This window comes from Ranitomeya imitator, chromosome 4 (genome assembly GCF_032444005.1).
Source record: "Ranitomeya imitator isolate aRanImi1 chromosome 4, aRanImi1.pri, whole genome shotgun sequence".
NCBI lineage: Eukaryota > Metazoa > Chordata > Amphibia > Anura > Dendrobatidae > Ranitomeya > Ranitomeya imitator.
Genome location: NC_091285.1, coordinates 490,744,622 through 490,766,258, shown reverse-complemented (window position 1 = coordinate 490,766,258; position 21,637 = coordinate 490,744,622). Strand labels below are relative to the sequence as shown.

The following is a 21,637-nucleotide window of genomic DNA, read 5'->3' as shown; positions in this document are numbered from 1 at the left end:
ACATATGACTCTTCAGACCCACCATCTTGAAAAAAAAATATACAGAGAGAGAGACATTAGTCCTGTCAATTTTTTGGAATGTTAACAAAAGATAATAAAACCACATAGTGTTTCAAAGATTTATTTTTACAGAACATAACAGGACAAGTATACCGTATAAACCAAAAATCGGACCATTCTCAATTTTGTTCCTGAAGAATTATGTCCGTGATGCCCAGGTCTGCGTAGTTGTAAAGGCAAACGACCGACTGCTAAGTTAGCATGACACAGACTCCAACTCCAAATAAGCTACAATGGTCACCAACTCTGACTACATCACTCACAATCCGACAACAGAGCCCTGGTGATGTCTCCTGTCAAGTGGATGTTTGCTGTTGAGGCTGCACACCACCAACACAGGAGTATTGCCATGGCACGGCACCCTCAGGACTCATGAAATAATCAGCAAAGGTTTCTCGAACACGCAAACCACTCATGTTGGGACCTGTAGGACCCCAGTTGATTGCTGTATCAAAATGTTCATACAGTGTCTCCACATCTACTTCAGGACTGTAGTCCCTAACATAATTGTGAAGAACACAGCAAGCTTTTACAACAGAATCAACTGTCCTAATATCCAACTGTATGGCGGTGTTTAAGATCCTCCACTGACTAACCATGATTCCGAAGGTGCATTCCACAACTCTCTGTGCCCGGCTCAGCCTAAAGTTAAAAATCCTCTTCTGGGCATTCAGTCCCCTTCGTGGATATGGGCGCAGCAGGTTTGTCATAAGTGGAAAAGCCTCATCCGATACCATCACAAAAGGGACTGGATGTGTGGTCCCTGGAAGAGGTTGAGGGGCTGGGAGCGTAATGCCATCTCGGAGAATTTGCAGTCCAATCTGAGAAGTTCTCAACACCCGGGAGTCCCCCGTTCTGCCATAGGCACCAATATCGATGGCCACAAACTTGTAATGCGCGTCAGCCACCGCCATCAGGATAACCGAGAAATATTTTTTATAATTGTAGAACACAGATCCGGACCGTGGAGGCTGAATCACTCTTACATGCTTTCCATCAACTGCACCTATGCAGTTTGGGAAGTTGGCAACAGTGTGAAAGCCTGCTGCTACCTGACGCCAAGTCTCCTCGGTTGGGGAAGGCATCACTATGGGCTGCAATTTCTGCCAGATAACATCGCATGTGCGTCTAACAATTTTAGAAATGGTTGACTTTCCAACTCAAAATTGAAGATGCAGGGATGCAAAGCTCTCTCCTGTGGCCAAAAATCTGAAGCGACACAAAAAAAAAAATAGGTTTATTAGTAAACATTAATATCATAAGTGATTGGTAGCATCAACAAGGTGGTATTAGTATGGCTTCTTATTGGAAAACTATTAAAGCAATGCTGACATCACATGACCGCTGCAAACAATCACAGGGTGCATTGTTGTGTGTACTGGAATGGTGAGACTAAATTAATTTAAACTATTTTTTTAAATTACCGCAAGGTGATGAGCAGCCTTTCATCAGCACAGATAGCCTGCCGCATAACTGTGTCTTGAAGGGTTAAATGTGGACGAAGAATTTGTAACAAATCATCAAAGCAATTGATGGTAAGCCGGCAAAATGACTGAAACTTTTCTGGATATCTGCATAACAATGTTAAAATCACATAAATGAAAAATGTATAATTGTGTGTGGAAAAAAAAAAAAGAAAAAATACACACCTGCGCAAATCAGCGTATAGATTGATAAAGTGACCCTTTTCTGGACGCTCCTCAAGAAGGGGGTGAACCCAGAAGCGGTGCCTTCTTCGTGCTCGTTGCTGCTTGAAAAAGATAAAATTTACAAAAAAGGTCATACAAAAATCCCCCCCCCCCCCCCAACAAAAAAAATAAAATAATTTTTTTATATCATTGCACGGTATAGTACATCTGATGGCAGGCCACCCGCTTTCATGTGTGCTCCCGCTGTGACCCTGCATCAAAGCCAGGACATGTCCAATGATTTCATTATCTGCCATGTGCACGCAATAGGCGCAAGTGGAATCACGAGCCACCAGCACCTATTTACTAGTAAAATGCCACTTTCAAAAGCTCATGAAAAGATCATGAAAAAAAACAAAACAGTACGGGTATTGGAAAAATGAAAGTGTTAAATTTTTCAACTACATTTTTATAAAAAAATTACCAAGACATGTTTGGTGTCTACGAACTTGTAATGACCTGGAAAATCATATAGCAGGTCAGTTTTAGCATTTATTGAACCTAGCAACAAAAAAGACAATAAACAAGTGTGGGATTTCATGTTTTTGGACAAATTAACTGCACTTTGAAAATTATGGACAATTTCTGTTACACGACATGGTCTAACCAAATGATGTCATTCAAAAGGACAACAGTCCCGTAAAAAAAAATACCCTCACATGGCCATATGAAAAAAAACCCACAAAGTTATGGCTCTTGAAAGAAAAGGAGCGAAAACAGAAATACACACAGTCATTATGGGGTTAATAAATACTTACTGTTTGAAGCATATTTAGCCTCATAATGAGAATTATCAAGTAGATAATTCTCTTCCTTTGGTTTGGCAATAAAACTAGAGGCATTGCTGCAAAAAATTTGCAAACAGGAAATCCCTTTTTTTTTCCCCTTCCCAGAAGGCACCTTTCAATAAGCTTTATTGCCACTTTCACCAAAAAAAGCTTGCAATTGTAAAACGCATAAAAAACGCATACATAAAAAACGCATCAAAAACGCGTCAAAAAACGCATGGAAAACGCAGGTGACCTGCCAGTGACCTCAGATGCAGATTTGGTCAGGATTTTACCTGCATAAAAACCTGACCAAATCCTGATGCAATCCTGAACGTGGACACATACCCTATGGGCTTGTTCACATGTTGCATTTTTGCCGCTATTTCCCCCTGCACATTCTTGCCACAAAAAAGCAATGTTTTACAATACCAGCAAAGTGAATAAGATTACTGAAATCTCATGTACATGCCATTATTTTTTCCTTGCAGATTTGAAACAGTTTCAAATCTGCAGCATGCCAATTCTTTCAGCATTTTTGCACAGTTTTTCACCTATTTAACTTAATGGGAAAGAAAAAGCATAGAAAACATCTCCAAAAACACATGAGAAAATTCAAAAAGTGCATTTTTAAGCAGCATTTTTTATTGTTAACCACATAGTATTTGCAGGGAAAAAAATTGCTGCAGATACCATATGAGTGCACACACCCTAAGGCTATGTTCACACGCTGCAGATTTTGCTGCGGATCCGCAGCGTTTCTGCAGCTGCGGGTCCGCAGCAGTTTCCCATGTTTTTACAGTACAATGTAAACCTATGTGAAACGCAATCTGCATTGCACATGCTGCGGAAAAAAACGCGCGAAACGCAGTGGTTTACATCCCGCAGCATGTCAATTCTTTGTGCAGAATCCACAGCGGTTTTACACCTGCTCCATAATAGAAAACCGCAGGTGTAAAACCGAAGTGGAATCCGCACAAAAACTGCGGTAAATCCGAGGTTACCCCGCAGGAAATCCGCAGGTAAAATGCAGTGCCTTTTACCTGCGGTTTTCACAAATCTGCTGCGGAAAACTCCGCAGACCTCAAGAATACGTGTGCACATACCCTAAAAGTCTGTTGCTTGTTTTGTCATGTTATTTAATGTATTTTTTTATCGTACAATATGTATTATGTTATAATCTGTAGTCAGTGGTAGCACGAGAACCAGGACATTCCACCTCCGGATCACAGCCGGAAACAAGACAGTCCATCTCCGGTTCGCAGCCTGGCACATATTCTCTGGATTACAGTTACTAAACACGCCAGTCCACCTCTGACCGGTTGCCGTGGGTGACTGCACTGCCATGTTAAGGTTTCTACTTACAGCATTACACAGTACACAATATCCTCCAGATCGCAGCCAGGAACCATATCCTCCAGTTTACAGTCACTAAACACGCCAGTCCACCTCTGACCTGTTCCTGTGGTCGACTACACCACTCTGTACGCTGTGGGTGCCAAGCTTTTCAGCTGACTTGGCCATTTGGCTCCACTGGCCTGTGTTGCCTCACACAGGTGGAGCACTGCAGAGCCTTTTGCTCTGTACTCCTCCAAACACCAGACTGACACTGACTCTGAACCTGACACACCCAAACCCTATACTACAGGGTTTTTAATTTGAATCTTTGGCCATCAGCCACATGGAAAAACTGGCCTGGAATGAAACGGACTGCACCACTGCCATCCTGTAGTCTGTTTGAAAACACAAAAAGCCCAGAGGAGGTTTTCCTTTAATCTCCAGCACCAGGCGTCTCTTCATAAAATCTTTAGTACTTTATTCTCATGTCAAGAAAAAACCATGTGGGTATGCAGCCCCTAAATGCCCGCTTAGGTGCTGCGTCCCCACATGATGTTTTTTTCTTGATATGAGAATAAAGTACTAAAAATTTTATGAAGAGACGCCTGGTGCTGGAACTTTTTCTTTTCCTTTTTGCTGTTGCTATTGAGTGGTATCCAGCCACTTGTTCCTGGCAGCTGTGTTCATTTGGATTCCGGTGAGGCACCACTAATCCCTTTCCCTGCTCCCTGCATGATGTTTCCCTAAATCTGCCTTGGACAACCAGCATGTCCAAGACATATACTCACTTTAGTCTGCATTGCAACCACAGCTACGCCTGTGACTGCAATGCACTCTCATGGCCTCAGTATGCCTGTGTGTGCATCCTGAGGGGAACATACAATGACCCTCACATGTAACACCAGTCACTGCCTCAAGTACCCCCTCCCTCTGTTCAAATCTGTGGGGTTGAACACTTGTCACCCCACATGAGTGTGTGATAGGGCACCCGCATGACCCTGTGACACCCCTACCCGACACTGTACTGAGAAACTTAGTAGGAACCGAAACCAATGATTGATGCATGCATCCCTACTCTTTGTGTTTCTCCTCCATACTTTGTTACGTGACAACCCGCCTCCCTGTTCTTCATTGCAGAAGACACGCCCACTTTCCTGACTAACGGTAGATTTGGGACAGTTTTGGGTGGTCTCAACCTTGTTTGTTTGGGGTTCACTAACCCTGCAGCCCATCCCATGACCTAAGAACCTGCCTTTGAGCCCTTGGTACTGTTTCCTCTGTACCTTTACCCGTGCCTCAGCGTCCATGTCATGCTGAAAAGTCGATGTTCGCCTCGGCACCTCCAGGCATTCATCCATACCACGTGAGCCTCCCAACGTGAGCCTCCCAACGCTGCTGTCTAGCGAGAGCCCTATCCTTTTTACCCTGACCCCCGGCCACATCCTTGGCCGGTGCCAGAGGGTTCCTCGTGCATAAATCCCTAGTCGCCTCTGTGACCACACACTCCCGGTTTCTCCTGGCTTTCTTTTTATACATGAGCTTTTATACCTATGTGTCTGTGTGGGACACTGGAAATGAGCTGTCCTGAACTTACCAGGGGACATTTCCAGCTCAGGGTTCTGTGGGGTCTCCACGACCTCTCCTGCCACAACATCTAGGGGGAACCTATCAGGGCTACACTCTGTCCCTAGGTTGGTGACCCCTATTGCAGGTATTCCTGACTCAAGATCTTTGGGAACAACATCCTCAGCCTCTCCTGCCAATACCTCTAGGGGGAACCTATCAGGGTTACACTCTGTCCCTAGGTTGGTGACCCCTATTGCAGGTATCCCTGACTCGAGATCTTTGGGAACAACATCTTCAGCCTCTCCTGCCAATACCTCTAGGGGGAACCTATCAGGGTTACACTCTGTCCCTAGGTTGGTGAGTTCTATGGCAGGTATCACTGACTAGGGATCTTCGGGTTCTATGCCCAGAACAACATTTACCTTGAGAGGGTTTACCCTTGTCTCCCACAGGGACCAGAACATTGTCAAGTCTCTTCCCAACACAGCCCCATATGGAAGGGTCCTCACCACTCCCACCACGTGTTTAATGTCTCCACATGATGTAGAAAAAGTGACCTCCGCAGATGGGTACTCCCGGATTTCCCCATGGATACCCATCACTAGAGTTGAGCGACCTTGACCTTTTTAGAGTCGAGCCGGGTTTCGCGAAACCCGACTATCTCAAAAGTCGGGTCGAGTGAAATTGGCCGATTATGACGTAAAGTCGGGATCGACCGAAACACGAAACCCAATGCAAGTCAATGGGGCAGCATAGTCGGCAGTGAGTGGGGGCCAGGAAAACACCTAAAGTGCCCATTTTAATGCCAAAACCATGCATTCTTCTTAATGAAGCTTGTCAATCTTAATTTCCCTTATAATAATAGTTAAGGTAAGGTAAGTATTTAAACTTTGCAAGTGCTGTGATCCTGAGCAAGCAGGGGGGGCCCACTCGTTGGCATTGGCACTGGCACAGGGCCCCTCAAAGTATGGCGGTGTGTTTGCACGGCGGGGGCGCCTCCCACCGGCAGCAACACTTTTGCGTACTATGAGAGGCCCTGTGCCAGTGACGTCGCCAACGAGTATTCCTCCCCCCACCTGATGAAGGAACCTGCACTTTCATCTGCACCTTCCTCTTTGTCACCGTGTAAGGTGGTATGGTATGCGGGAAGAGCAACCTGACTTTCAGCAGGGTCACAATGTTGTTGTGTAGCGTGCACGGGGAATGTTGCGTTATGGGTCAATGTACCAGCAGACTCATCTATCACTGGCTGGGCAATGGGCAGGATGAGGAGGAAACACAGATATAGGCCCAAAGAATAAAGTTGGCTAAATGCAGTTCAAAATTGGTAACACAGGAATAACCAGGGGGCATTGCAGTGGAGGACAACTGGAATGAGAGGCTGACACAGAGAGTAGGCCCAAATCAGTAAGTAGTCGAAATGCAGTTCAAAATTGGCAACCGTAGTAAACAGGCGGCACAGCTTTGTTCAGTGGAGGAGAACAGCAAGGAGTGGCAGACACCGATAGTAGGCCCCAACCCAACTAGTAGGCCAAATGCAGTCTAACATTAACAACTACTTAACGAGCGCCTGAAAACGGAATTTCAGGACAGGAAACCAGGAGAACAGCAAGGAGCGGCAGACACTGTTAGTAGGCCCCAAACCAACTAGTACGCCAAATGCAGTTGTTCCATTTAACCACAATTTAACGAGAGCCTGAAGATAGAAGCTCAGGAAAGGCAACCTGGAGAACACCTTGGAGTGGAACACACCATCTCTCTCCACCCCATACCCATTTTGTAGGCCTAATGCAGTGTAGTTTTCTACAACTACTAAACGAGAGTCGGAAGACCGAAGCAATGGCAAGGAAACCTGGGGAACACCTTGGAGTGTAACACACCATCTCTCTCCACCCGATACCCATTTTGTAGGCCTAATGCAGTGTAGTTTTCTACAACTACTAAACGAGAGTCGGAAGACCGAAGCAATGGCAAGGAAACCTGGGGAACACCTTGGAGTGTAACACACCATCTCTCTCCACCCGATACCCATTTTGTAGGCCTAATGCAGTGTAGTTTTCTACAACTACTAAGCGAGAGTCGGAAGACTGAAGCAATGGCAAGGAAACCTGGGGAACACCTTGGAGTGTAACACACCATCTCTCTCCACCCGATACCCATTTTGTAGGCCTAATGCAGTGTAGTTTTCTACAACTACTAAACGAGAGTCGGAAGACCGAAGCAATGGCAAGGAAACCTGGGGAACACCTTGGAGTGTAACACACCATCTCTCTCCACCCGATACCCATTTTGTAGGCCTAATGCAGTGTAGTTTTCTACAACTACTAAACGAGAGTCGGAAGACCGAAGCAATGGCAAGGAAACCTGGGGAACACCTTGGAGTGTAACACACCATCTCTCTCCACCCGATACCCATTTTGTAGGCCTAATGCAGTGTAGTTTTCTACAACTACTAAACGAGAGTCGGAAGACTGAAGCAATGGCAAGGAAACCTGGGGAACACCTTGGAGTGTAACACACCATCTCTCTCCACCCGATACCCATTTTGTAGGCCTAATGCAGTGTAGTTTTCTACAACTACTAAACGAGAGTCGGAAGACCGAAGCAATGGCAAGGAAACCTGGGGAACACCTTGGAGTGTAACACACCATCTCTCTCCACCCGATACCCATTTTGTAGGCCTAATGCAGTGTAGTTTTCTACAACTACTAAACGAGAGTCGGAAGACCGAAGCAATGGCAAGGAAACCTGGGGAACACCTTGGAGTGTAACACACCATCTCTCTCCACCCAATACCCATTTTGTAGGCCTAATGCAGTGTAGTTTTCTACAACTACTAAACGAGAGTCAGAAGACCGAAGCAATGGCAAGGAAACCTGGGGAACACCTTGGAGTGTAACACACCATCTCTCTCCACCCCATACCCAATTTGTAGGCCTAATGCAGCCTACTTTCCGACAACTACTAAACGAGAGCATGAAGATCGAAGCTCAGGAAAGGCAACCTGGGGAACACCTTGGAGTGTAACAAACCCTCTCTCTACACCACGGAAGGGCTGATTCTTAGGAAGGAAGGCTGTCGGAAAGAAGCAGGGCGCGTCCGAGGGTGATTATATTCTTATTAGGTATATACTCACCCTCGGACGCGCCCTGCTTCTTTATTTGTAATGAATGTTTATTTGCAATGTGGTTTTGACTTACTCTATTTTTTTGGTAAATAATGATTTTATTATTTTCATTGTTTTGCATCTTCTTGGCAATAATATAAAGAAGACGCGACAGGACAACACTCGGTGGATGCCATATCTGTGTTTTAAATTGAAAAAAACTTTCAGTTAACTACTTGCAGGAGAAAGTTATTGTAGCTGGTGGCCATTTTTAGTACTGTACCAGATTTTTGTTGTATGTGTTTGTTTTTAATGTTAAAATGTCTGCATTTGATATCTCTCCAGTATTTTCTTTTTTATAACCAAAATACTTATTTTTATATTTTCTGATGTTGGTTCAAGGGGTAGACGGGCAGCAGTAGACAGGTCAGTGGAGGCCTAGTGAAAGGAGGGACCGCAGACAGGCTTCGAAGCCCTAACATAAAAAATTGGGCTGGCTGTAGGCAATTTAAAATTGGTTCCAGGGGAACACGGGCAGCAGTAGACAGGTCAGTGGAGGCCTAGTGGAAGGAGTGACCGCAGACAGGCTTCGAAGGCCTAACATAAGAAAAATGTCAATACAATGGTATTGACAGTGCCAGGCATTGAAGGATGTCAGCGCATAGACTAAACATTGGTGGAGCTGTGAGAGAAAATTTTGCAAGTCGTAGAGCACTGTTTGACCTGGGGGGGGGACTGTCTTGTGGCCGGCGGTACAGGCCCAGGGCCCCTCATATTACAACGGTGTGTCTGACGTTGGGTGCGCACCACCACCGCCAGACACTTTATTGTACTATGAGGGACCTAGTGGCAGTGCCGTCGACCAAAAGCGGGCACACCCACCTCTTCAGACAAACAGTACTCTCACGGGTGCTGGCGCCAAGTGGCGATACCACGGCCCCGTGTGGGGACTTTGGCCATTTAGGGAGGTGTTAACATGTCGGATGCTGGACAATCAGGTGCTGCAAATTACGAGATTGGAAAAGTCGTTCAGAATAGTCCACAGGCAAGACCTTTACATAGGAAAGCTAGGTGTCAGCCGGGCAAGGTGGGGCAAAAGATTTCGAAATCCAGTTGTGGTTCATTTTAATGAAGGTTAGATCATCTACATTTTGGGTAGCCAGACGAGTCCTTTTTTCTGTTAGTATTGAACCTGCAGCAGTGAATACTCTTTCTGATAGGACACTAGCTGCCGGGCAAGCAAGCTCCTGCAATGCATATTCTGCCAATTCTGGCCAGGTGTCTAATTTTGATGCCCAGTAATCAAATGGGAATGACGGTTGAGGGAGAACGTCGATAAGGGATGAAAAATAGTTAGTAACCATACTGGACAAATGTTGTCTCCTGTCACTTTGAATTGATGCTGCAGTACCTGTCCTGTCTGCGGTCATAGCAAAATCACTCCACAACCTGGTCAGAAAACCCCTCTGGCCAACGCCACTTCTGATTTCTGCCCCTCTAACACCTCTGGTCTGCTGGCCCCTGCAGCTCGTGTTAGAACGATCACGGGCGCTGTGTGCAGGGAATGCCAGAAGCAAACGGTCAATAAGAGTTGATTGTTTGGTTGCTAATATTAGTTCCAAGTTCTCATGTGGCATTATATTTTGCAATTTGCCTTTATAGCGAGGATCAAGGAGGCAGGCCAACCAGTAATCGTCATCGTTCATCATTTTTGTTATGCGTATGTCCCTTTTGAGGATACGTAAGGCATAATCCGCCATGTGGCCCAAAGTTCCAGTTCTCAAATCTGTGGTTGTACTTGGTTGAGGGGCAGTTTCAGGCAAATCCACGTCACTTGTGTCCCTCCAAAAACCAGAACCCGGCCTTGCCGCGCCAACAATTTCCACTTGCCCCGGAAAAGCTTCCTCATTAAAAATATAATCATCCCCATCATCCTCCTCCTCCTCCTCCTCCAGTTCGCCCGCTACCTCGTCCTGTACACTGCCCTGGCCAGACAATGGCTGACTGTCATCAAGGCTTTCCTCTTCCTCAGCTGCAGACGCCTGATCCTTTATGTGCGTCAAACTTTGCATCAGCAGACGCATTAGGGGGATGCTCATGCTTATTATGGCGTTGTCTGCACTAACCAGCCGTGTGCATTCCTCAAAACATTGAAGGACTTGACACATGTCTTGAATCTTCGACCACTGCACACCTGACAACTCTATGTCTGCCATCCTACTGCCTGCCCGTGTATGTGTATCCTCCCACAAAAACATAATAGCCCGCCTCTGTTCACACAGTCTCTGAAGCATGTGCAGTGTTGAGTTCCACCTTGTTGCAACGTCTATGATTAGGCGATGCTGGGGAAGGTTCAAAGAACGCTGATAGGTCTGCATACGGCTGGAGTGTACGGGCGAACGGCGGATATGTGAGCAAAGTCCACGCACTTTGAGGAGCAGGTCGGATAACCCCGGATAACTTTTCAGGAAGCACTGCACCACCAGGTTTAAGGTGTGAGCCAGGCAAGGAATGTGTTTCAGTTGGGGAATTGAGATGGCAGTCATGAAATTCCTTCCGTTATCACTCACTACCTTGCCTGCCTCAAGATCTACAGTGCCCAGCCACGACTGCGTTTCTTTCTGCAAGAACTCGGACAGAACTTCAGCGGTGTGTCTGTTGTCACCCAAACACTTCATAGCCAATACAGCCTGCTGACGTTTTCCAGTAGCTGCCCCATAATGGGAGACCTGGTGTGCAACAGTGGCAGCTGCGGATGGAGTGGTTGTGCGACTGCGGTCTGTGGACGAGGTCTCGCTTCTGCAGGAGGACGAGGAGGAGGGGGTGCGAACGGCTACAGCCAACTGTTTCCTAGACCGTGGGCTAGGCAGAACTGTCCCAAACTTGCTGTCCCCTGTGGACCCTGCATCCACCACATTTACCCAGTGTGCCGTGATGGACACGTAACGTCCCTGGCCATGCCTACTGGTCCATGCATCTGTTGTCAGGTGCACCTTTGTGCTCACAGATTGACTGAGTGCATGGACGATGCGCTCTTTAACATGCTGGTGGAGGGCTGGGATGGCTTTTCTGGAAAAAAAGTGTCGACTGGGTAGCTCGTAGCGTGGTACAGCGTAGTCCATCAGGGCTTTGAAAGCTTCGCTTTCAACTAACCGGTAGGGCATCATCTCTAACGAGATTAGTCTAGCTATGTGGGTGTTCAAACCCTGTGTACGCGGATGCGAGGCTAAGTACTTCCTTTTTCTAACCATAGTCTCATGTAGGGTGAGCTGGACTGGAGAGCTGGAGATCGTGGAACTAGCGGGGGTGCCGGTGGACATGGCAGACTGAGAGACGGTGAGAGATGGTATTGTTGCCGCCGGTGCCCTAGATGCAGTGTTTCCTACTACGAAACTGGTGATTCCCTGACCCTGACTGCTTTGGCCTGGCAAAGAAACCTGCACAGATACTGCAGGTGGTGCAGAAAATGGTGGCCCTACACTGCCGGAAGGGATGTTGCGTTGATGACTAGCTTCATTGGCCGAGGGTGCTACAACCTTAAGGGACGTTTGGTAGTTAGTCCAAGCTTGCAAATGCATGGTGGTTAAATGTCTATGCATGCAACTTGTATTGAGACTTTTCAGATTCTGCCCTCTGCTTAAGGTAGTTGAACATTTTTGACAGATGACTTTGCGCTGATCAATTGGATGTTGTTTAAAAAAATGCCAGACTGCACTCTTTCTAGCATCGGATACCTTTTCAGGCATTGCAGACTGAGCTTTAACCGGATGGCCACGCTGTCCTCCAACAGGTTTTGGCTTTGCCACGCGTTTTGGGCAAGATACGGGCCCGGCAGATGGAACCTGTTGCGATGTTGATGCCTGCTGCGGCCCCTCCTCCTCCGCTTCAGAACTGCTGCCGCCTGCACCCTGTTCCCCCAATGGCTGCCAATCGGGGTCAAGAACTGGGTCATCTATTACCTCTTCTTGTAGCTCGTGTGCAACTTCATCTGTGTCACCGTGTCGGTCGGTGGTATAGCGTTCGTGATGGGGCAACATAGTCTCATCAGGGTCTGATTCTTGATCATTACCCTGCGAGGGCAATGTTGTGGTCTGAGTCAAAGGACCAGCATAGTAGTCTGGCTGTGGCTGTGCATCAGTGCACTCCATGTCAGATTCAACTTGTAATGGGCATGGACTGTTAACTGCTTCACTTTCTAAGCCAGGGACGGTATGTGTAAAGAGCTCCATGGAGTAACCCGTTGTGTCGCCTGCTGCATTCTTCTCTGTTGTTGTTTTTGCTGAAGAGGACAAGGAAGCGACTTGTCCCTGACCGTGAACATCCACTAACGACGCGCTGCTTTTACTTTTACCAGTTTCACGAGAGGAGGCAAAAGAGCTAGAGGCTGAGTCAGCAAGATAAGCCAAAACTTGCTCTTGCTGCTCCGGCTTTAAAAGCGGTTTTCCTACTCCCAGAAAAGGGAGCGTTCGAGGCCTTGTGTAGCCAGACGACGAACCTGGCTCCACAGCTCCAGACTTAGGTGCAATATTTTTTTTCCCACGACCACCTGATGCTCCACCACTACCACTACCCTCATTACCAGCTGACAATGAACGCCCCCGGCCACGACCTCTTCCATCAGACTTCCTCATTGTTTTAAAAACGTTACCAAACTAACGGCATTTGTTGCTGTCACACAACTTACACGGTGAGCTATAACTTCAGTATGATTTAGCTACCCCTTTACAGGTGGGTGAGACCACAACGAAAATCAGGCACAATGTTACACACTCTGTTGTTGGTGGCAACAAATGAGAGAGATGCCACGCACGCAGGACTGTCACTGAAGCGCAAATGTAAATATTAATCTCCCACTGATTTTTTTTTTTTTTTAAAAGGGAGACTTTAGAAAAAAAAAAAATAAAAAAAATGATTTTTTAAGGAAGAATTTATAAACCAAATAAAATGAAATGATTGTTTCAGGGAGAATTTAGAAAACAAATAAAAAAATAGGCTTTCTATGGCCCACTGAGTGAGAGAGGACGCACACAGGAGTCAGGAGTGGCACACAAGCCCAGAGGCCAATATTTATCTCCCACTGATTGATTTAGTGATTTTTTCAGGTAGATTTTGGAACCCAAATCAAGCAAAAAAATTAATAGGCTTTCTATGGCCCACAATTGGAGAGAGAGAGAGATGGCACACCCAGGAGTCAAGACTGGCACACAAGCAGAAAGGGCAATATTAATTTCCCACTGATTTCATTTTTTTTTTTTTTCAGGGAGACTTTAGAAAAAAAAAATACAAAAAAATGAATTTTTCAGGAAGAATTTAGAAACAAAATAAAATAAAATGATTGTTTCAGGGAGAATTTAGAAAACAAATAAAAAAAAAATAGGCTTTGTAGGGCCCACTGAGTGAGAGAATACGCACACAGGAGTCAGGAGTGGCACACAAGCCCAGAGGCCAATATTTATCTCCCACTGATTGATTTAGTGATTTTTTCAGGTAGATTTTGGAACCCAAATCAAGCAGAAAAATTAATAGGCTTTCTATGGCCCACAATTGGAGAGAGAGAGAGATGGCACACCCAGGAGTCAAGACTGGCACACAAGCAGAAAGGGCAATATTAATCTCCCACTGATTTGATTTTTTTTTTTTTTTCAGGGAGACTTTAGAAAAAAAAATACAAAAAAATGAATTTTTCAGGAGGAATTTAGAAACAAAATAAAATAAAATGATTGTTTCAGGGAGAATTTAGAAAACAAATAAAAAAAATAGGCTTTGTAGGGCCCACTGAGTGAGAGAGGACGCACACAGGAGTCAGGAGTGGCACACAAGCCCAGAGGCCAATATTTATCTCCCACTGATTGATTTAGTGATTTTTTCAGGTAGATTTTGGAACCCAAATCAAGCAAAAAAATTAATAGGCTTTCTATGGCCCACAATTGGAGAGAGAGAGATGGCACACCCAGGAGTCAAGACTGGCACACAAGCAGAAAGGGCAATATTAATCTCCCACTGATTTGATTTTTTATTTTTTTCAGGGAGACTTTAGAAAAAAAAAATACAAAAAAATGAATTTTTCAGGAAGAATTTAGAAACAAAATAAAATAAAATGATTGTTTCAGGGAGAATTTAGAAAACAAAAATAAAAAAAAATAGGCTATGTAGGGCCCACTGAGTGAGAGAGGACGCACACAGGAGTCAGGAGTGGCACACAAGCCCAGAGGCCAATATTTATCTCCCACTGATTGATTTAGTGATTTTTTCAGGTAGATTTTGGAACCCAAATCAAGCAAAAAAATTAATAGGCTTTCTATGGCCCACAATTGGAGAGAGAGAGAGATGGCACACCCAGGAGTCAAGACTGGCACACAAGCAGAAAGGGCAATATTAATCTCCCACTGATTTGATTTTTTTTTTTTTTTCAGGGAGACTTTAGAAAAAAAAAATACAAAAAAATGAATTTTTCAGGAAGAATTTAGAAACAAAATAAAATAAAATGATTGTTTCAGGGAGAATTTAGAAAACAAATAAAAAAAAATAGGCTTTGTAGGGCCCACTGAGTGAGAGAGGACGCACACAGGAGTCAGGAGTGGCACACAAGCCCAGAGGCCAATATTTATCTCCCACTGATTGATTTAGTGATTTTTTCAGGTAGATTTTGGAACCCAAATCAAGCAAAAAAATTAATAGGCTTTCTATGGCCCACAATTGGAGAGAGAGAGAGATGGCACACCCAGGAGTCAAGACTGGCACACAAGCAGAAAGGGCAATATTAATCTCCCACTGATTTGATTTTTTTTTTTTTTCAGGGAGACTTTAGAAAAAAAATACAAAAAAATGAATTTTTCAGGAAGAATTTAGAAACAAAATAAAATAAAATGGTTGTTTCAGGGAGAATTTAGAAAACAAATAAAAAAAAAATAGGCTTTGTAGGGCCCACTGAGTGAGAGAGGACGCACACAGGAGTCAGGAGTGGCACACAAGCCCAGAGGCCAATATTTATCTCCCACTGATTGATTTAGTGATTTTTTCAGGTAGATTTTGGAACCCAAATCAAGCAAAAAAATTAATAGGCTTTCTATGGCCCACAATTGGAGAGAGAGAGAGATGGCACACCCAGGAGTCAAGACTGGCACACAAGCAGAAAGGGCAATATTAATCTCCCACTGATTTGATTTTTTTTTTTTCAGGGAGACTTTAGAAAAAAAAAAAAAAAATGAATTTTTCAGGAAGAATTTAGAAACAAAATAAAATAAAATGGTTGTTTCAGGGAGAATTTAGAAAACAAATAAAAAAAAAATAGGCTTTGTAGGGCCCACTGAGTGAGAGAGGATGCACACAGGAGTCAGGAGTGGCACACAAGCCCAGAGGCCAATATTTATCTCCCACTGATTGATTTAGTGATTTTTTCAGGTAGATTTTGGAACCCAAATCAAGCAAAAAAATTAATAGGCTTTCTATGGCCCACAATTGGAGAGAGAGAGAGAGATGGCACACCCAGGAGTCAAGACTGGCACACAAGCAGAAAGGGCAATATTAATCTCCCACTGATTTGATTTTTTTTTTTTTTTTCAGGGAGACTTTAGAAAAAAAAAATACAAAAAAATGAATTTTTCAGGAAGAATTTAGAAACAAAATAAAATAAAATGATTGTTTCAGGGAGAATTTAGAAAACAAATAAAAAAAAAAATAGGCTTTGTAGGGCCCACTGAGTGAGAGAGGACGCACACAGGAGTCAGGAGTGGCACACAAGCCCAGAGGCCAATATTTATCTCCCACTGATTGATTTAGTGATTTTTTCAGGTAGATTTTGGAACCCAAATTAAGCAAAAAAATTAATAGGCTTTCTATGGCCCACAATTGGAGAGAGAGAGAGATGGCACACCCAGGAGTCAAGACTGGCACACAAGCAGAAAGGGCAATATTAATCTCCCACTGATTTGATTTTTTTTTTTTTTTCAGGGAGACTTTAGAAAAAAAAAATACAAAAAAATGAATTTTTCAGGAATAATGTAGAAACCAAATAAAATAAAATGATTGTTTCAGGGAGAATTTAGAAAACAAATAAAACAAAAAATAGGCTTTCTAGGGCCCACTGAGTGAGAGATGACGCACACAGGAGTCAGGAGTGGCACACAAGCCCAGAGGCCAATATTTATCTCCCACTGATTGATTTATTGATTTTTTCAGGTAGAATTTAGAACCCAAATCAACCCAAAAAATAAATAGGCTTTCTATGGCCCACTATTTGTGAGAGAGATGGCACGCTCAGGACTGGCACACAAGCCCAGAGGCCAATATTAATCTCCCACTTTTTTTTTTTTTTTCCAGGGAAAATTTATAAACCCAATAAAAAAAATAATAAATAGGCTTTCTATGGCCCACTATCTGAGAGAGAGAGATGGCACGCTTAGGACTGGCACACAAGCCCAAAGGCCAATATTAATCTCCCACTGATTGATTTATTGATTTTTTCAGGTAGAATTTAGAACCCAAATCAACGCAAAAAATAAATAGGCTTTCTATGGCCCACTATTTGTGAGAGAGATGGCACGCTCAGGACTGGCACACAAGCCCAGAGGCCAATATTAATCTCCCACTTTTTTTTTTTTTTCCAGGGAAAATTTATAAACCCAATACAAAAAATAATAAATAGGCTTTCTATGGCCCACTATCTGAGAGAGAGAGATGGCACGCTTAGGACTGGCACACAAGCCCAAAGGCCAATATTAATCTCCCACTGATTGATTTATTGATTTTTTCAGGTAGAATTTAGAACCCAAATCAAGCAAAAAAATTAATAGGCTTTCTATGGCCCACTGAGTGAGAGATGGCACACACAGGAGTCAGGAGTGGCACACAAGCCCTGAGGCCAATATTTTTCTCCCACTGATTGATGTTGTGATTTTTTCAGGTAGATTTTGGAACCCAAATCAAGCAAAAAAATAAATAGGCTTTCTACGGCCCACTGAGTGAGAGATGGCACACACAGGAGTAAGGAGTGGCACACAAGCCCTGAGGCCAATATTTTTCTCCCACTGATTGATGTAGTGATTTTTTCAGGTAGATTTTAGAACCCAAATCAAGCAAAAAAATAAATAGGCTTTCTATGGCCCACTGAGTGAGAGATGACACAGACAGGGATGGCACTCTAGCAGAAATGCCAATCTTAATCTCCCACAAAAAAAAAAAAAAAGGAACTGTCCTTCAATTACTATCTCCCTGCAGTAATCTCAGCCAGGTATTGCAGGCAGCAATAAGGAGTGGACTGATGCACAAATTAAATAAAAAGTGTGGACAAACAAACAAGATAGCTGTGCAGAAAGGAAGGAACAAGAGGATTTGTGCTTTGAAAAAAGCAGTTGGTTTGCACAGCGGCGTACACACAGCAATGCAGCTATCAGGGAGCCTTCTAGGGCAGCCCAATGAGCTACAGCGCTGAGGAAAAAAAAAATGTAGCTTCCACTGTCCCTGCACACCGAAGGTGGTGTTGGGCTGTGGAAATCACTACAGCACAAGCGGTTTGGTGGTTAATGGACCCTGCCTAACGCTATCCCTGCTTCTGACGAAGCGGCAGCAACCTCTCCCTAAGCTCAGATCGGCAGCAGTAACATGGCGGTCGGCGGGAACGCCCCTTTATAGCCCCTGTGATGCCGCGGACAGCAAGCCAATCACTGCAATGCCCTTCTCTAAGATGGTGGGGACCAGGACCTATGTCATCACGCTGCCCACACTCTGCGTTTACCTTGATTGGCTGAGAAATGGCGCTTTTCGCGTCATTGAAACGCGACTTTGGCGCGAAAGTCGCGTACCGCATGGCCGACCCCGCACAGGGGTCGGATCGGGTTTCATGAAACCCGACTTTGCCAAAAGTCGGCGACTTTTGAAAATGAACGACCCGTTTCGCTCAACCCTACCCATCACCTTCACTTTCCATCCTTTGGGGTTGTCCCAAGCAACAAGGGACCCATGAACCAAAGTCACTATGCTCCCCGAGTTTAGGAGATCCTTTGTATGGTACCCATTCATGAGTACCTTGTACAGCCACGGTTCACTGCCGGCAGTGCCTGTAGGGGCGGTACAAACTGGCTGGGTATACACAGACACCCGGTGAGTAAACCTGCACTCCTGCTCCTGTACAAAGTCCTGAGTGGCTGCATACCTCTCAATCCAGCTTATCTGCTGGTCCAGAGTGCCCAGGTCCCCTTGCCCCACCCAATACTGCATGACAACCAGCAGAGCCTTCACCAGCTGGTCGACCACCACTCTCTACCATCTGGGCCAGGGTCAAAGTTTCATGGTGGAGCCATTCCTCCACCACCAACTGTAATAAGTCAAACGCTTGAGACCTGGCGGGACGAGTCTCAGCAAAGAACCACTGGTACACCCTCTGATCGCCCCTCACCTTAGGGGTCTCCTCTTTAATGGTTCAGTAGCAGCTACTGCAATTGCAGTGCTTCTTGCTGATGCTGCCAGAACTGCAGCGTCTCTTGTTGCTGCTGCTGGAACTGCAGAGCCTCTTGCTGTTACTCCTGCTGGAACTGCAGTGCCTCTTGCTGCATGAGAACCACCTGCTTCAAAAGCTCCTTCTTTTTCCCAGCAGACTTGTTCATCGACATGCAGCATGCTTTGGGGCATGCCTCAGTTCACACTGTCCGCATTCTTCACCATATGTAGTGCAGTGGTAGCACTCTGTGCAGTGATAAGGCAGCGACCCAGCAAAGTTCAATAGAAAATGTCTCTTTAATGTTCAAATAAACAAAAAACACAGCACACGATATCCTCCGAAATGCAGCCAGGAAACAGGACAGTCCACCTGCAGATCACAGCTGGAAAAAAACAGTCCACCTCCGGTTCGCAGCAGGGCACATATTCTTTGGATTACAGTCACTGTACATGCCAGTCCACCTTTGATCGATTGCCGTGCGTGACTGCCCCACCATGTTAATGTTTCTGCACACAGCATTACACAGCACACGATTTCCTCCGGATCACAGCCAGGAAACAGAAAAGTCCACCTCCGGATCACAGTCGGGAACAAGACAGTCCACCTCTGGTTCACAGCCGGGCACATACCCTCTGGATTACAGTTGCTAAACATGCCAGTTCACCTCTGACCGGTGCCGTGGGCGACTGCCCTGCCGTGTTAATGTTTCGACTCACAGCATTACACAATACACGATATCCTCTGGATCGGAGACAGGAACCATATCCTCCAGTTTACAGTCACTAAACACGCCAGTCAATCACTGACCGGTTGCCGTACGTGACTGCACCGCTGTGTACGCTGTGGGTGCCAGGCTTTTCAGCTGCCTTGGCCATTTCAAAACACAAAAAGCCCAGAGCAGGTTTTCCCTAAATCTGCCTTGGACAACCAGCATGTCCAAGACCTATACTTACTTTAGTCTGCATTGCAACCTGTGACTGCATTGTACTCTCATAGCCTCAATACGCCTCCGTGTGCATCCTAGGGGGAACATACAGTGACCATCACATGTAACATCAGTCACTGCATCACAAATCTTATATCAGGTACTAAAATCCAGCTTGTACGTTGAAATCAGATACAGTATTCTACTGGATGAATGCTAAATGTAATAATTATCTTTTGCAAAGTAATTGATATGATGAGTTTGTCCTGTTTGTTTTATCATATACAAATGGTTAAATAGAATGAACACTGTAGCATTTATAGTGTCTATTTTCATGTCATGTGGAAGTCAATATGAGACCATGTGTGGTTATATAGGGCATATATCAAAATATACATCAGTATTGATTTCAGTAGCTGGGATCAATACCGTTCTATGCTTTATGACTTATGGGTGATTTTTGGCACATTTAGATGAGACATACCCTTGCTAAATTTGCACACAATTTCACTCTCTAGGGGAAATTACTGTTAATTACATCATATAATAGAAGACGTGGCAAATTTACATAATGATGTTTTGTGTTTACAGACACAGAAGTTGTAACTTTGGGTCCCTACTCCCTTGGTGATTAGGAACCATTAAGCTAAGCAGCATTTTGATTAGCTATGTTTCCGTAACCAACATCATCAGAAAAATGACACTGCCCCTCAGTATATTGATGCTGGTAACAATGACTTGATTAATTGCCTTAGCTTCTATGATGAGTGTGTGAAACTAAGACATTCAACTGTCGGAGCATTACAAGAAGTAGTTGAGGACCAGGGTTTATACTTCTCTAAGAAACTCCATAGGGGAACTATATTAGAATAGTATTAAGTAAAATGCAATTATTCTTTAAATTATGGATTTCTAATTATTTATAATGAGAGAGGAATAGCAATAATCTTTTCAGCTCATTAATTTTCCATCTCAAAGGGAAGTGAAGGATTGTTATGTTACTGTACATTTCCTTTAAACAGCTACAATAAATATGTATGTACCTAATTGGTGAAATTAAATATGATATTAGCCTTTATCTTCATTTAGACTTCATTAATTGTTTCCCACTAAAAAAGTTGGCCACTGCCTCTTATTAGTAAAGTTTTACTCTCAAACTGATAGCACTTCTCTCCATACAATGGTTGTTGATGGAGGAACATATGATGGGACAGTCCCTGAAGCTTGGTACACAGGTATTTAAAGGGAACCTAGGCAGTGCTAAAACATGCGAACATGAAACATGAAAGTTGAACTGCATTACTGCACTAGAAATATGAAAAAATGAGAGCGTTTAGCGCATAAATTGGCCAATTTATGTGTACCTGGTAGCCACATTAGGGCATCTCTCGTATACCAGGTCCTACGCTTTCCTTTCCTCGCTGAGAATAAACGTCTTCATCTGAATGGGTACCTGTGAAACCTCTTCTTAGACTAAATTTCTCTCTCTGTGGAGGGGTAATGGACCTGCTGCGATTAAAACACCTGTGGCTAAGAGGCGGAGTGCTCGGTCAGAAGGCTAGTGAATACAAATTTAAAAAAACTGACCATCACATCCAAACATAGATCAAGTGTGAACAGGTGCTGAACCTAGAGTCACCAACTCGTACACAGTCAAATAAATAAGGCAGCACACTGTAGCGCTAAAACATGCAAACATGAAACATGAAAGTTGAACTGCATTACTGCACTAGAAATATGAAAAAATGAGAG

General features: G+C 44.4%; 1 pseudogene; it reads right to left on the bottom strand.

The window, feature by feature from the left end:
* Window positions 1–356: 356 nt before the first annotated feature.
* LOC138674570 (uncharacterized) lies at window positions 357–19,151 on the bottom strand (annotated as a pseudogene).
* Between the last annotated feature and the right edge of the window lie 2,486 nt (window positions 19,152–21,637).